Source organism: Panthera onca, chromosome B1 (assembly GCF_046562875.1).
Source record: "Panthera onca isolate mPanOnc1 chromosome B1, mPanOnc1 haplotype 2, whole genome shotgun sequence".
In the NCBI taxonomy this organism is placed as follows: Eukaryota; Metazoa; Chordata; class Mammalia; order Carnivora; family Felidae; genus Panthera; species Panthera onca.
In genome coordinates this window covers 165557515-165571991 of record NC_138342.1, presented here as the reverse complement: position 1 = coordinate 165571991, position 14477 = coordinate 165557515, and the positions used below count along the sequence as shown (strand labels likewise).

General features: G+C 40.1%; 1 protein-coding gene across 18 annotated transcripts in view; it reads right to left on the bottom strand.

Moving 5' to 3' along the window:
* CSGALNACT1 (chondroitin sulfate N-acetylgalactosaminyltransferase 1) overlaps positions 1-14477 on the bottom strand; it is a 341791-nt gene that overhangs the window by 15244 nt on the left and 312070 nt on the right. The window lies entirely within an intron of this gene.

Sequence of the window (14477 nt, the reverse complement as noted above, 5' to 3'; positions counted from 1 at the left end):
ATGGAAGGGAAAATGACAGACTTGGATTCAGATCACCAGGGCTGTCCCAACCCTGGCTCTCCTATAGATTAATTCTGTGATCTAGGCAAACCCATTAATTTCCTGGAAGTGCAGTTGCCTCATCTGCAAAATGGGAATAATAACACCCACCTTAACTATCTCACAGAGTGATTAGTTAGATAAACACTGCCAAGAATCTAAAGCAGTATGTAAACATGAGCAATTGCTATCATTAGCACAGGTGAGGATTCCCAGGCCTGTGGTAGTAAAGCCAAGACATTTCTTCACTTGGCTGTTCTTTCCCAAGGATATCAGAAGCTTCTGAAATGGGGCATGTCTTTTTTTTTTTATTTTTTTTTAACGTTTATTCATTTTTGAGAGCTAGAGAGAGACAGGGTGTGAGCAGGGGAGGGTCAGAGAGAGAGGGAGACACAGAATCCGAAGCAGGCTCCAGGCTCTGAGCTTTCAGCACAGAGCCTAACACGGGGCTCTAACTCACGAACCGTGAGATCATGACCTGAGCCAAAGTTGGACGGATGCTCAACCGACTGAGCCACTCAGGTGCTCCTGAAATGGGGAATGTCTTAAGCAGAAATTCCAGGAAATCATGTTGTACCTAGAGGGACAGGGATTGTTTTCTGCCAGATAGAACTAGAAAACTACTTTGAGTCCTAACCCTGTGTGTGCAGGGGCCTGGCATTTGGCAAATCTCCCTTTTCCTGCTCACACGGGCCTTCTTTTCATAATGGTTCCTCTCCTTCCACAGCCTGACTCTTCCCTCTACCCATTCCTAACTTCTCCCTAATCATTTTTTTTTTTTTTTTTTTGAGAAAGAGAGAGAGAGCATAAGCTGGGGAGAGGGACATTGGGAGACCAAGAGAGAATCCCAAGCAGGCTCCATGCTCAGTGCATAGCCTGACACAGGGCTTGATCCCACAACCCTGGGATCATGACCTGAGCCAAAATCAAGAGTTGGATGCTCAACAAACTAAGCCTCCCAGGTGCCCCACTTGTCTCTAATCTTGATGTATTCAAAACAAATACAAAAAAGCCATTTCCATTTTAAAGTTTGTATTCCAAGTAACCATCTAGGGTAAAGGTCATCACAAATATAGAATCAGAAACTTTTCCAATGGTAAGTTGTACTTGTATCTGGTAATTTAATCAGTAGAACTAGTCGTGCTACTCCTTCCTTATCATCTTCTTTCAGATCTGGGAGTGAGCTTGGTTTTTTATCTCTGGAATCTGTGGGCCCAACTTCACCTAAGTCCAAAGCCAGACACACTTTTCAGATTTAGATCAAGGCAGGAGGACTGGTGACTGGAAGAGCACTGGTGGCTGAGTCAGTAACCTGGATCGAGGGCCTAGAACCGTACTCGCCCCCAACAGGGGTTCCACATATGTTTGTGATTAAAGGTGTGAACAGAGGAATGACTCTAATCCTAGCTCTGCCTCTAATCTATTTGGGGGAAGTCATTTTACTTCTTTTGCCTTAGTTTCCTCATTGCGACTTGATGGTTACAGAGCCCAGAGGGTCCTTTCCACTCTAAAATTCTGTTTTCCTGAGATCCTGCCTTCAGTCCAGCACTGCTCTACCTTTGGAGGGATTCTCCCGGTAGATGGCCCCAGTTCATATTTTCTGTGAGTAGCACTGACATTATGCTCCAAAGCCTCTTCAGGACCTATCCTGGCCCTAGCTAGGACAATGCCACCTACTTGTTGCAAAGATGTGCAGGTGGAGTGAGGCCCCTGCAGTCCTGCTCACATCTCCTGGAGCTTTCTACAGCCCAGCTCCTGTAAGGCAAGCTCAACCCACTTCCCTCTGCCCTAAGTAGGAGGTTTTCAGGAAAGTTTTACCCTGGGGAGGTGCCTAGATTTTTCCCTCTTCCTCTAAGGGAGTCTCCTGCCAGTTCTCATAGGACTTATCCACACCCAGGGGCTCATCTTTTTTCTAACAGCCAGTAGTGGGTCTTTTTCTTGATTTGTCTCAAGGCTCATACTGTTTGGGATCCTCCCAGACTGCAGGGATATCTGTTAGCTAATTGGCAGAGCAGGGAGGACTGGCATGTCCTTGAGCAGAGCCTTCCTTATTCAGCTTGTTTCTGACTCATAATTCAGGTACCTCCTCCAGGAGGTTTTCCAGGATCTATCATTTGAGAGTTCAAGTATAAAAATGCTTTATATTTGAACAACAGCAAGCAACTTTCACCAAAGGAAGAGAAATGCTGCTCCTTAACATGTTGTGTTAAAGGAACTGCTGACTTTCCTCCTTGAACAGCGTCCATTGTATATATATATCAAATTTTTACAAAAGTTAAGTCACTTTGAATACTTAAATAAGAACACATGGCAGGGGTACCTAGCTGGCTCAGTCAGTGGAGTGTGTGACTCTTGATCTTGGGGTTGTGAGTTGGAGCCCCACGTTGGGTGTAGAGATTAAAAAAAATAAAATCTTAGAAAAAAAAAAGAACACAAGGCAGCATTAGAAACAGAGGTAACCGCATTAACTACATGACAGGACTGAGTGAATGGTAGAGACAGATGAGTGCCACAAATTTCAAGGAGAAAGTGGTAATTTGAAGTATGCACTTACCCAATATGTAACTTAAACTAGTTTGTTCTGCCTCCAAATTTCCCAAACCCTGCTTCCAGCTGCTGTGCTGCAGCAGAGGGCAGAGGAGGGAGGAAGATGGGGGTTGGGAGCTTGTCTGTCACTCACAGCCACTAGGAAAAGGGGTGGGGAGAACACTGGGCCTAGTGTTTGAAATGACCTTTGTTTGGAAGAACTTTTTTGAAAAGTCTTAAAACATCAGCTTCTATGCTTCAATGTGCTGCCTCTAGAGAAAGAATTCAGGAAAACGGATGCCAAGGGACCCTCCATATGGCCCTAATGTAAAAGACAATCTGCTTCCTTTCTCTTCATTCAACCTCTCTACAAGGATGAGATGATCCACATTATGTCCACAGCACTACCCAATCTGAAAATGCACTTCAAAGCCACTCTCAGTGTGTCTACAGGCCATGCAGAAAGCTGTAGGGCATGGCACTCGGCTCTGTCCACTCACTGTCCACACAGCAGCCCCTATGCTCCATGTGGGCAGGTACCCATATGGTACCAGCAACCTCTGCTTCCCTGAACCCTCATCCCCGCAAAGAACCCTGCCCTACCCACCTCTGCCTGGCTGCCTCATCCACCATGACCAGCACTGACCAGCAGCGTTGTTACTATCAGCCTCACAGTGTTGGCTCTGCACTGAAGGCCTGAACCAGGGAGCTGGACATGAGTGCACAAGGAGGCAGCATGGGACAGAGTCATCTGTGGCCTGGGAGGCACCATCAGCCAGTCATGGGTATTAGAGAAGGCCCAAGGCTAACTGTCATCCATCTGTGGTTCCCAGCATGTCTGCCAGGTTACTGAGCTCAGCTATGAGTCTGTCTGGAGCTGGGTAATAGTACGGTCCTTCCTCCTGATCACTCATCCAAAATACTTATAATTGCCCAATGTCTGGAGGAACCCTTTGCTCTCCTCTTGCTGTCAAGAAGGGCCTCTGATAATTAACAAAGAAATTCTCTACTAACAAAGGGGGCTGAACTGGAAACACCAGAAAAAGAATCAGAACAACTTCACTTTCCCTCTCTTCCAGAACAGAGAGATTAACACATTGTCAAACCTCTGGGCCTGGAAGCGGACACCCTCTTCTCATCTCAAACTCATCAGCACCAGCTCCAGAACACAGAGCACAACGAGATGAAGAGAAATTGGCTTCTGCGAGATAACCAGGCCCCTCCTTCAATGCATCCCATATCTTTACTCGGGGTGGGGGGGGGTGGGGGGACTTGCTCACTAGGCCAGAGCACTCCTGCTCAACAGTGTATGAAATAGTGTATTAAGAGGCAGTGAGGCCATGCAAAAGCAACGACACATTTCAACACAAAACACTGATTCACCCCAGTGGGGTCTAGCAGTGGGTTTGGGAATGTGCACAACACAGCCATGAGACTATAACCCAAAAATGCAGAACACAGAAGTGCACAGGCAAGGACCCTGTTTTGTCCTCTTTCCACAACCCCCCACCCCACAGTGAGCAGCCAGAAGATGGTCATTGATGGTGCACCATGGCTGGGGCCTCCTGCCTCTGGAATACACTTCTTCCATCCACTCCAGAGAAAACCCCACTCAGTCTTCACAACCTGAGTCAAGTGTCACTACCTCTTATGCCTTGCTGCAAACTGAAGTGCCCTCTCTGGGCTCCCATGCACTTTGCCCAGTTCTCCATCTGTCCTGTGCCCGGTGCCTTCTTGTGTCTTTGCCTATATAGACACATACTTGATGACCTCACCACTCTAAGTTCTTGGTGGGCAGGGAATGCATTTTTTTTTTACACCTTCCGAGATGATCTGGCAGTATACGGTAAGTGGCACACAGAGGTAGGGACATGGTGGGTGATCAAGAAGCATCAGATAAATCAAGGGATGAATCCACGGGAAAACCTTAGGTATATCTCAGACCTGTCACTGTTGGAGAGCACTGCCCAGATTCCTCCTTCTTCCCTCAGGTGGGTCCTGGTTTAGCCCCCACACGTCATCAGAAAGAGTTTCCAGCCAACAGATTCCAAAGGACAGGCACAAACCCATCCTTTTAGAAAGATGACAAATATGTAAATAACAAAGAGAGCTGAGAAAAATAAGATACAATTTGGTTTGAAATATTTAATTTATCCATATAAGGAAATGTAGTATTTAGTGGTACACACAAAGTAATGGCCTGGTAAGAAAAATGGGCATCTTTCATGGTAGAGTGAGGGCACTAAATTCTATGCCATGTAATTTCCTACTAAGAATCAGAATATGCAGTTCCGAAAGGCCACATGATTACTCACAATTATTCTTTCTTCTTTTCTTCTTGAATTGTATTATTGATTGATGAAACTCTCAAGTCTCTCATTCAATTCTCTTCTTTTATAGAATAAGTTTGGTGCACAGGGACTCCTCCAAGTTATATACAATCATTCTTTTAGAGGTTACAATGACCTCAGAAAGCTACTGTTTCTACTGGAGATTTAATTTCTCTAATTGACTTACATTTCCCAGAATTGCTGGATTGAAAATGATAAAAGATCTTGTTGCCTAATATGATTTACTCTCATACAGACTTCTTCCCACCATTACAAGAAAATTCTCTTAATGTGGCACTTCCCACAATAGCCCTTCATTAAAAAATACTTTAAAATTTTACACAAAAACTAGTATTATATTCAATGTATAACTTGAAATTTAAATCTAACAGCTCTAAATATTGAAATTGCTTATGAGTTCTACTTAATGAAAACATTCAAATATGGTCAAGAATTTAAAACTAAACATACTCTCGGGCAGCTTTTCTACATTTTTTCTAGATTCTAAGCTTATACAAGTCAGCTGATACAACTCTATTTTAGCAAATTTCTTTTGAAAAGATAAACAAAATGGACAAACATTTAGCTAGACTACCTAGGAAAGATTTAAGAGACATTACTCAAATTAATAAACAAAAGAGGAGACATTACAACTAACACCACAGAAACACAAAATATCACGAGACTACTGTGAATAATTATATGCCAACAAATTAGATAACTTAGAAGAAATAGATAAATTCCTAGAAACATACAACTTACCAAGAATGAATCATAAAGTAATAGAATATCGGAACAGATCAATAATAAGCAAGGAGACTGAATCAGTAATCAAACATCTCCGACAAATAAAAGCCTCAGGACCAGATGGCTTCATGAGTAAATACTACCAAACATCTAAAGATGAATTAATACCAATCCTTCTCAAACTCTCCCAAAATATTGCAGAGGAAGGAATAGTTCCAAACTCATTTTATAAGTCCAGCATTACTCTAATACTCAAGCCAGACAAGGGCATGACATGAAAAGAAAATTACAGGCCAATATCCCTGATGAACACAGATGCAAAAATTCTCAAATAAAATATCGGAAAACCAGATTCAATACATTAAAAGGATGATACGTAATGAGCAAGTGGGATGCATCCCTGGGATGCAAGGATGGTTCAACACCTGCAAATTAATAAACATGATACACCACATTAACAGAATGAAGGATAAAAATCATCTAATCATTTCAACAGATGCAGAAAAAAACATTTAACAAAATTCAACATCATTTCATGATAAAAACTCTGAACAAATTAGGTACAGAAGGAACATACCTCAGCATAATAAAGGCCATATATGACACACCTACAACTAACACTATACTCAACAGTGACAAGTTAAAAGCCTTTCCTCTAAGATTAGGAACAAGACAAATAACAAGACCACTCTTACTCAACATAGTATAGAAATGCTAGCCCTAGCAACTTGTCAAGGGAAAGAAATTAAAGGCATCCAAATCAGAAAGAAAGGAGTAAAATTATCTGTTTGTAGATAACATGATCTTACACATAAAAACACTAACCAAAGGCGTGCCTGGGTGGCTCAGTCAGTTAAACCTCTGACTTCAGCTCAGGTTGTGATCTCATGGTTCATGAGTTCGAGTCCCACGTTGGGCTCTGTGCTGACAGCTTGGAGCCTGGAGCCTGCTATGGATTCTGTGTCTCTCTCGCTCTCTGCCCCTCCCGCATCTACTTTCTCTCTCTCTCTCACTCTCTCTCTTTCTCACAAATAAGCAAACATTAAAAAAAAAAAAATCCTAACCACGTCACCAAAAAAACTGTTAGAACTAATGAATTCAGTAATGTTTCACAATACAAAATAACATAAAATCAGTTTGTGTTTCTATATACAATGAAAGAGAAACTAAAGTAATCACATTTACAATAGCATCAAAAATAATAACATAAAAAGTAGTGAATTACTGACACATGCTACAGTGTGGATGAACCTTGAAAACACCATTGTAAGTTAAGAAGACAGACACAAAAGATCATATATTATAGGATTCCATTATATGAAATATCCAGAATAAGTAAATCCCTATTTTATCAAATGCTTTTTCTGTGTGTATAGAGATGGCCATGCAGTTTAGTGTATTACATTGATTGATTCTTCTATGTTGAGTCAACCCTGCATTCTTGGGATAAATTTCACTTAATCATGGTGTATAATCCTTTTTATATGTTGGATACAGTTTGCTAGTATTTTGTGAGGATTTCGGCACCCTATACTTATAAGGGATATTGGTCTGCAGTTTTCTTCTCTTATGATGTCTTTACTTGTTTAAGGCATCATAAACCTCATAGAATGAGTTGGGAAGTGTTCTCTCTTGTAAATTCTGAAAGTCTGTGAAGCATTGGTATTAATTTGTTCTTTAATGACTGGTAGAAATCAGCAGTGAAGACATCTGGGCCTGGCCTTTTCTTTAGGGAAAGTTTTCTGATTCCTATTTAAATCCATTTACATGTTCTAAGTCTAGTCAGATTTTCTTTCTGAAGAAATACTTAATTTTGACAGCATACAAAACATCGTCCTCCATTCCCTCTCCCCTCCTTGGTGTTGTATTAAAATGACATCTTTACGTACTGTGTCTATCTAATACAGGTAGATGATCCTTCTTTATGCAGTTAACTTTTAAATCAGATAGGAGAAAAGAGTTATAAACAAAAAAATACATTTATACAATACTGTATTGTATTTCCCTATGTAGTTACTTTTACTGGAACTCTTCATTTCTTCACAAGGATTCGAGTTTGTCTAGTGTCCTTTCATTTCAGTCCTAAGGACTCCTTTTCATATTTCTTGTAGGGCAGGTTTGCTAGTGATGAAGTCTCTAGTTCTTGTTTATCTGAGGATGTCTTAATTTCCCCTTCATTTCTGATGAATGGTTCTGCTGAATATAGAATTCTTGGTTGAGTGTTTTTATTCCAGCACTTTGAATATGCCATCCCACTGTCTGGCCTCCATTGTTTCTGACAAGAAATCAGTCATTGCTCTTATTAAGAATTCCTTGGAACCAATTAGTGCTTCACTCTTGCCACTTACAAGATTCTTTCTCTCTTTGTCTTTGTCTTTCAACTGTTTGCTTATGATATATTTACTGTGTGTTTCTTTAAATTTTCCTATTTGGAGTTTTTGAGCTTTTTAAATGTATAGATTCATGTTTTTCATTAAATTTGGGAAGTTTGGGGCCATTATTTCTCCAAATATTTTTTCTGCCTCTTTATCTCTCTCCTGTCCTCTGGGGCTCCCACTATGTCTATTTTGGCATGCTTGATGGTATCTTATAAGTCTTCATTCTTTTTTATTTTTGTTTCTCAAACCTAAGCATATCAATTAACCTATCTTAAAGTCCACAGATTCTTTCTTCTGCCTGTTCAAAACATGCTCAGCACCCCTTAGTGAATTTTTCATTTTAGTTATTGTACTTTATCAGTTCCAGAATTTCTATTTGGTTCTTCTTTAGAAGTTCTATTTCTATTTGGTAAGACATAGTTCTAATTGGAATGACTTGGTTCTCATAGTTATCACTAGTTCTTTAAACATGGTTTCTTTTAATTCTTTGAACATATTTAATACAGATGTTTTAAAGTCTTTGTCCAGTAAGTCCAACACCTGGGCTTCCTCAGGGACAATTTCTAATAATTGATTTTTTTTTCCTGTGCATGAGCCATACTTTTTGTTTATTTGCATACCTCATAATTTTTTGTTTAAAACTTAACATTTTAAATAATGTAACCCTGGAAATCAGAATCAACTCCTTTCTCAGGGTTTGTTGCTGTTGTTCTCTGTTGTTGTTACTTGTTTAGTGACTTTCCTGAACTAATTCCGTAAAGTCTGCATTCTTTGTTGTGTGTGACCACTTAGTGGTAAGCTAATGACTAGACAGAGATTTCTTTAAATGCCTAGAACCAATAAGTCTCCAAATATTCGCCAATGGATATTGTGTACATGTTGGGGCATGCTATCAACATTCAACTAGGTAGTTGACAGCTTATCTTTGCCTTTATGTGCTTCTTGCACAAAGTCTCAAGGTCCACCAGAGGTGAAAGGTTAGGGCCTGTTCACATCTTTCCTAAGTATGAGCAGAGCCCTAGATGTGTGCATGGCCTTCTAGATTCTCAGGAATGTATTTGAGCTTTTCAAAGCCCCAGTGGAGATCTCACTCCTCAGCCTCACCTTTTACGTTTTTTGGTTAATCTGTTGTTTGCCTAAACTCTTATCTACCACACCTCAGGCAGCCACAAAATTACAGACTTCCTATAACTGTGTTTTGGAGGAAAGGCTTTTTTCCACTGGGAGAGCTCTGAATCAGGTCAAATAAAGACAACCTTGTGAATAGAGACTTCCAGAGAATTCCAGACAGGTCAGATCATAACATTTCTCTGGGAATGATGCTTTAAAGGAGCTCCTGTCCCATTGTGGCCCCTGGTGGCTGCCAGGCTGTGGTTCTTGCTGTGCTTGTGAGTTATTGGATTTCAAGGCTACCAAAGAGCCAAGGAGAAGGTGGGAATAAGGCAAATTAAAGCTGCACAAAAATTCAGTCATTTTTCTTGGATAAACATTTTCCAGATTATTGCAAGTTTTGTTTAATTTCTAGAGTTCTTAAAAAGTTGATTCTGACCATTTTTAGCCATTTTCTCATTTTTTTATGAAAAGCATTTGCACAAGTTTTTATTCTACCATTTTTGGTGACATCACCTTTCTTTAACTGTTGAATTATATTTCATTTTATAAACAATATCATTTAATTTTTTTCATAATATATTTTCCTACCATTTTTATTTGAAAAAATTTCAAACCTTCACAAATATAACAATATATAAGTATCCACATATCTTTCACCTAGGTTTACCAAGTGTTAACATCCTGCCTGCCTTCCTGCCTGCCTACCTGCTTTGAACGATTTGAGGGTTAGTTGCAGATATGGTGACAACTTTACCCTTGAAGAGAAGTATCTCCCAAGAACCAGGCCACTCTCCTTTATAACATTATAACAATATAATAATCACACTCAGGAAATTTAACATTATTACAATAATATACTCTATATGCTATGTTCAAATCCCCCAAAGAACAATTTAGAACACCTAATACAGGCACATCTCCAAAAAGAGCAGAATCGGTACCAAGAAGAATCATACTTAGACCCTCTTGCAAATGCCAGGGATGGAATGGCCACAGGCCTGAGATGCTGCCTTAATATGTGAGGTGCTTCCCAGGGTTCAAGATTCCTTATCTTCTTGGGAAGTATTTGCTGTGTTGTTTTTTTGATTTTAGCAAATGATATAGTATCTTAAAATTCCTTAGGGAAAAATTAAAGCAAAGCAACAATTCTGCTCAAATTTAAGAAACAAATCAAAAGAAAACAAACCAGAATAAAACCTTTCTCCCCAATTTTCTTCTGGGATGTCCTGATAAAAATCACATCCTTGAGGGGATGTGTCAAACAAACCTTTTCAAAGAGGCACGAAATGATGACACACACCATAGTAAGGCAGGTCCCTGACAACACACAGGAAAAAAAAAAAACCCTTTTATGTCACATACTTGCAATGACAGGGAAGTGTCTCATTTCTAGTACTTTGATCTCAGATATAATACCTCTGAGAGATGCCTTTGTATCCTTATGATTGGACAAAGATGAAGTTGCAATGTAGAAAATGTTAACTCATGCCAGTTTTTTTTTTTTTTAATTTCCTAATACACAGCTCCAAGCAAATGTCTACCTAGGCCAGCAAAGTGTGGGCCATGGACTACCCAAATCAGCATCACATGTGGGGTTGTTCATTGCCAAGTGTTCATTACCAAGCTTCTTCATCTCAGGCCTACTGACTCAAAATTTCTGAAGCTGGATCTCAGGAATCTTCATTTTAAAAAGCACCCTAGGTTATTCCCAAAGCACATTTCTATTTGAGAAAAATTAAGCTAGGCTTTAATCTGAGATTAACTGCAATTAAGATGGAAAACTCTATGGAAAAAGAATCAGATATTGAGAAACTGATTTGTACTGTTATCTATGGAAGTAGCTTTTTAAAATCTGCTAATATTTTGACTACAACCCTTACAAAGGAGTATGTTATACATCATGACACAGTAGACACACACACACACACACACACACACACACACACACTTTATAGTGTTCTAAAACAATATTTATCCTTACTTCTTGTAATGCACTTTGATATTTTTACCCTATTCTATTCCAATGTTTTAAAAACACTGGACATAACCCACTAAAGCTTTTTCACAACCCTCTAATGAATCACAAACTGCAGTTTCCAAAACACTGATCTACAGCCATCAATGGAAATGTAAAGCTCAACCAAGAAAGCATAAATCTAGAGACAGAGTACAAACATGGCATGAGTCGAACTAGATTTTTAAAAGATATTCTAAATATATACATACATTTAGCTGCATTTAGAACAGTTTAATCACAATGCTGGTATCCTAATGAAGTAAAATATCATTTAGGCTGATTTCAACTCTTATTATTTTCAGTTGACAATTGTGGGTTTCAGAAGGAAATAAACTGGAGTAAAAATTTGGTGCAATGTTAAGCCTGTGAGTACCAGTAGTTAACGGATGAGGTTCAGATCCTGGCTCTCCCATGTGGTAGGGATGGCAGCCTGAGGAATGACCTCTCCAAGCCTCAGTTTCTTCTTCTACGAAATGCGGCTAATGACAGCATCTGTGTCATAAGGTTGCTGTGAATATTAAATAATTCATGTAAATAATAATGGTTATTATTATTCAAATATAAGATGCATTTTGCCATCTTAAAAGAATGAAAAATTACATCTAAATAGGGCTTATTATACAAGCTTTCATATAGTTTACTAAGAATACAAATATACTGTGTACCTGGCATTGCCCTTCTCTTGATGAACAAACACTGAATGTTTTCTGACTATGACTCCATGTTAGGTTCCAGAGTTACAAAGAGCCACGTGATATGGTACATATGGTACTACTTACTAAGCAGCTGATAGTCTATAGTTAGGACAAAAGAAAGAAATGTGAATACCCAAATCATATGCCAAGTGCCAAACAGAAGAGATGCTGACAGGGAGTGTAGTCTGAGTTCAGAGAGAGGACTGGTCAGGAAAAGCTCTAGAAGTGGGCACTCAGGGGTGGGGTGGGGATAAAAGAGTAGGGGTCTGAGTGCATAGAAAGGAGGATGGAGAGAATTCCAAGTAGAAGACAATAATGGGAGCCAAGACGAAGGGGCAAACCACACCTCCCAGTTTAGATGGGGACAGTAAGTCATCAAGACAAGGTTAGAAATTAAAGCCAGTTTGGGTAGGAGGCTCGGGCAATAGGTGATTAGGGAGAGTGATCTGGAAGGCGGTGTGGTGGTACTGCCCTGTTAAAGTCAACTCAAGCTGGCTGCGGAGGGTGGGGCATCCTATGGGAGGTTGTCTGATGAAAGCAACACCGGGAGGGGGTAGGACCCACCACATCAACCTTGCAGATATCCCCGGTTAGCACATCAACACAGAAAATCAGAGAACATCAACACAGAAAAATAGGGTTCCAATTAATTTCTCTAGAGTTTCCATAGCACGGCTTTAAAGCACTGATGGACTCAGTCTCTAGCACAAAGTTCTCAGTTATGGATAGATTACTCACTTGGAATTTTCCAAAACTTTAAGTAAACCGTCCCTACCACTGAAATGATTCTACTTTTCTTGTTCAGATTCTATTCATTCTTTGCTCACCAAGCAACCTTCTGACCAAGTATTCACCTTGCCAGGTAATTTGATAGAGAGAAGAACGCCTTAATAATAAGAGTCATTAAGCATTCCAGTCACTAGAAAGGGTATCTCCCATAACAACATCAAAACTGGCCTTCCACTTATCCATCAGATTTATGTCAATTTTGTTATACTAATCAGCAAATTGTCCTTTAATGTGCTCAGAAGGTGACAGACCCAGTTTTGACTGCACTTTACAGTCACCTGGATAACTACTTAAAAATACCTTGGACTGGGACAGCTGGCTGCAATTAAGGCCTCTCCTGGGCAGCCCCTGGGGTGGCCCACCGCTTTCTCAAACAATGACTCTCAATCCTGGCTATGTGTTAGAAGCAACTTGGAAACTTGAAAAAAAAAAAAAAGATCCATGCCCAGGAATGGATACTTCCAGAGATGTTAAAACCTATCCACTAGGCAGAGGACGTGAATTCTAATAATCCATGCACCTCATTCTGAAGTAGAGATGAAAAGGATACTGAAATACATTGGAGTCGAGAGATTTCTATTTTACTTACATGTCAGATAATCAGTTATTCTACTCTCTTTGATCGCCCTTCCACAGGGGCCTAGCTTTTAAGCTGTTACTGGTTTCAAACTCTGAATTCCATACTGCTTTAGAACAGAGGTCAGCAAACTTTTTCTATAAGGGAGTGGAGAGTAAGAGTTTAGGCTTTGCAAGTCATACTGTTTCTGTCACAACTACTCAACTCCACGGTTATAGCACAAAAACAGACATAAATAATATGTAAACAAAGAAGCATGCCTGCATTGCAATACAACTTTATTTACAGAAACAAGAGATGGACGAAATTTGACCAGTGGACTGCTTTAGAACGTTTGAGTTATTATAATTAGCATTCTGATCTTGTGCCATTAATACAAAATTAGTAACAAAGTATGAAAATAAATACAAAAAGTGCTCTCAATTTGTAATCTTATCTGTGGACTATCATCCTCTTCCCATTTACCAGAAACTTAAAACAGGGGGCCCTGTTTATATTTAGACCATATGGAGTTCTTCAGACTATTTCTGCTTCTGAGTACTGCTGACCACCCTCCAAGCTTCACTTATGGAGAAACCACCCACCTGATTACTCAAGTGAGGTCTGCAGTCCTCCACAACAAACCAGAAGGGAGTGTGGCTGTACCATTCTGGCCTCCTCACTAGTAGAAAATGCCCGAGATATTTATTAAATACTTGTCCATTTATTTGGGTAGGGAAAAAGTCCATCTGGGATGCTTTCATTTATTCCCCCATACAATTGATCAGTGAAGTACAAAAATACAAGCCTAAGTCTAAAGTTTTGTGTTAGATAATTTCTGTTCAGCTGAATAGGCTTAATCAATGATCCTGTCCTAGCCATCACTCCTGACTTCCCCCTAATCTCTCAATATGCATAATGAATGAAAGTCAACAGGGTGAGACCATTTGCTAAGTGGATGAAACTGGAGCACGGATAGCACTCAGCTGGAGCTCGCTACACACATATGGCATCCCTCATTCCCACTCTGTGACATCAAGTTCCCAGATCAGCAATGCTGAGACGACATCCAGTCATGCAGAATCTCCAGGAAGCCTGTGGCCCCATCCTTACAGCTCAGGGAAGTTTATCTCAATTGTCAAAGTTAATGCCCTGCACAGCGGGGACCAGCATCAGGTGGGGTGGTCTCCCGGGGAAGGAGGGTGCACAGCTGGCAAACATTCAATCCCCCAGTTGACCCACAGTGTTAAGGAAAACAAAACTGAAGCAGAAGTTCAATCCTTGGAT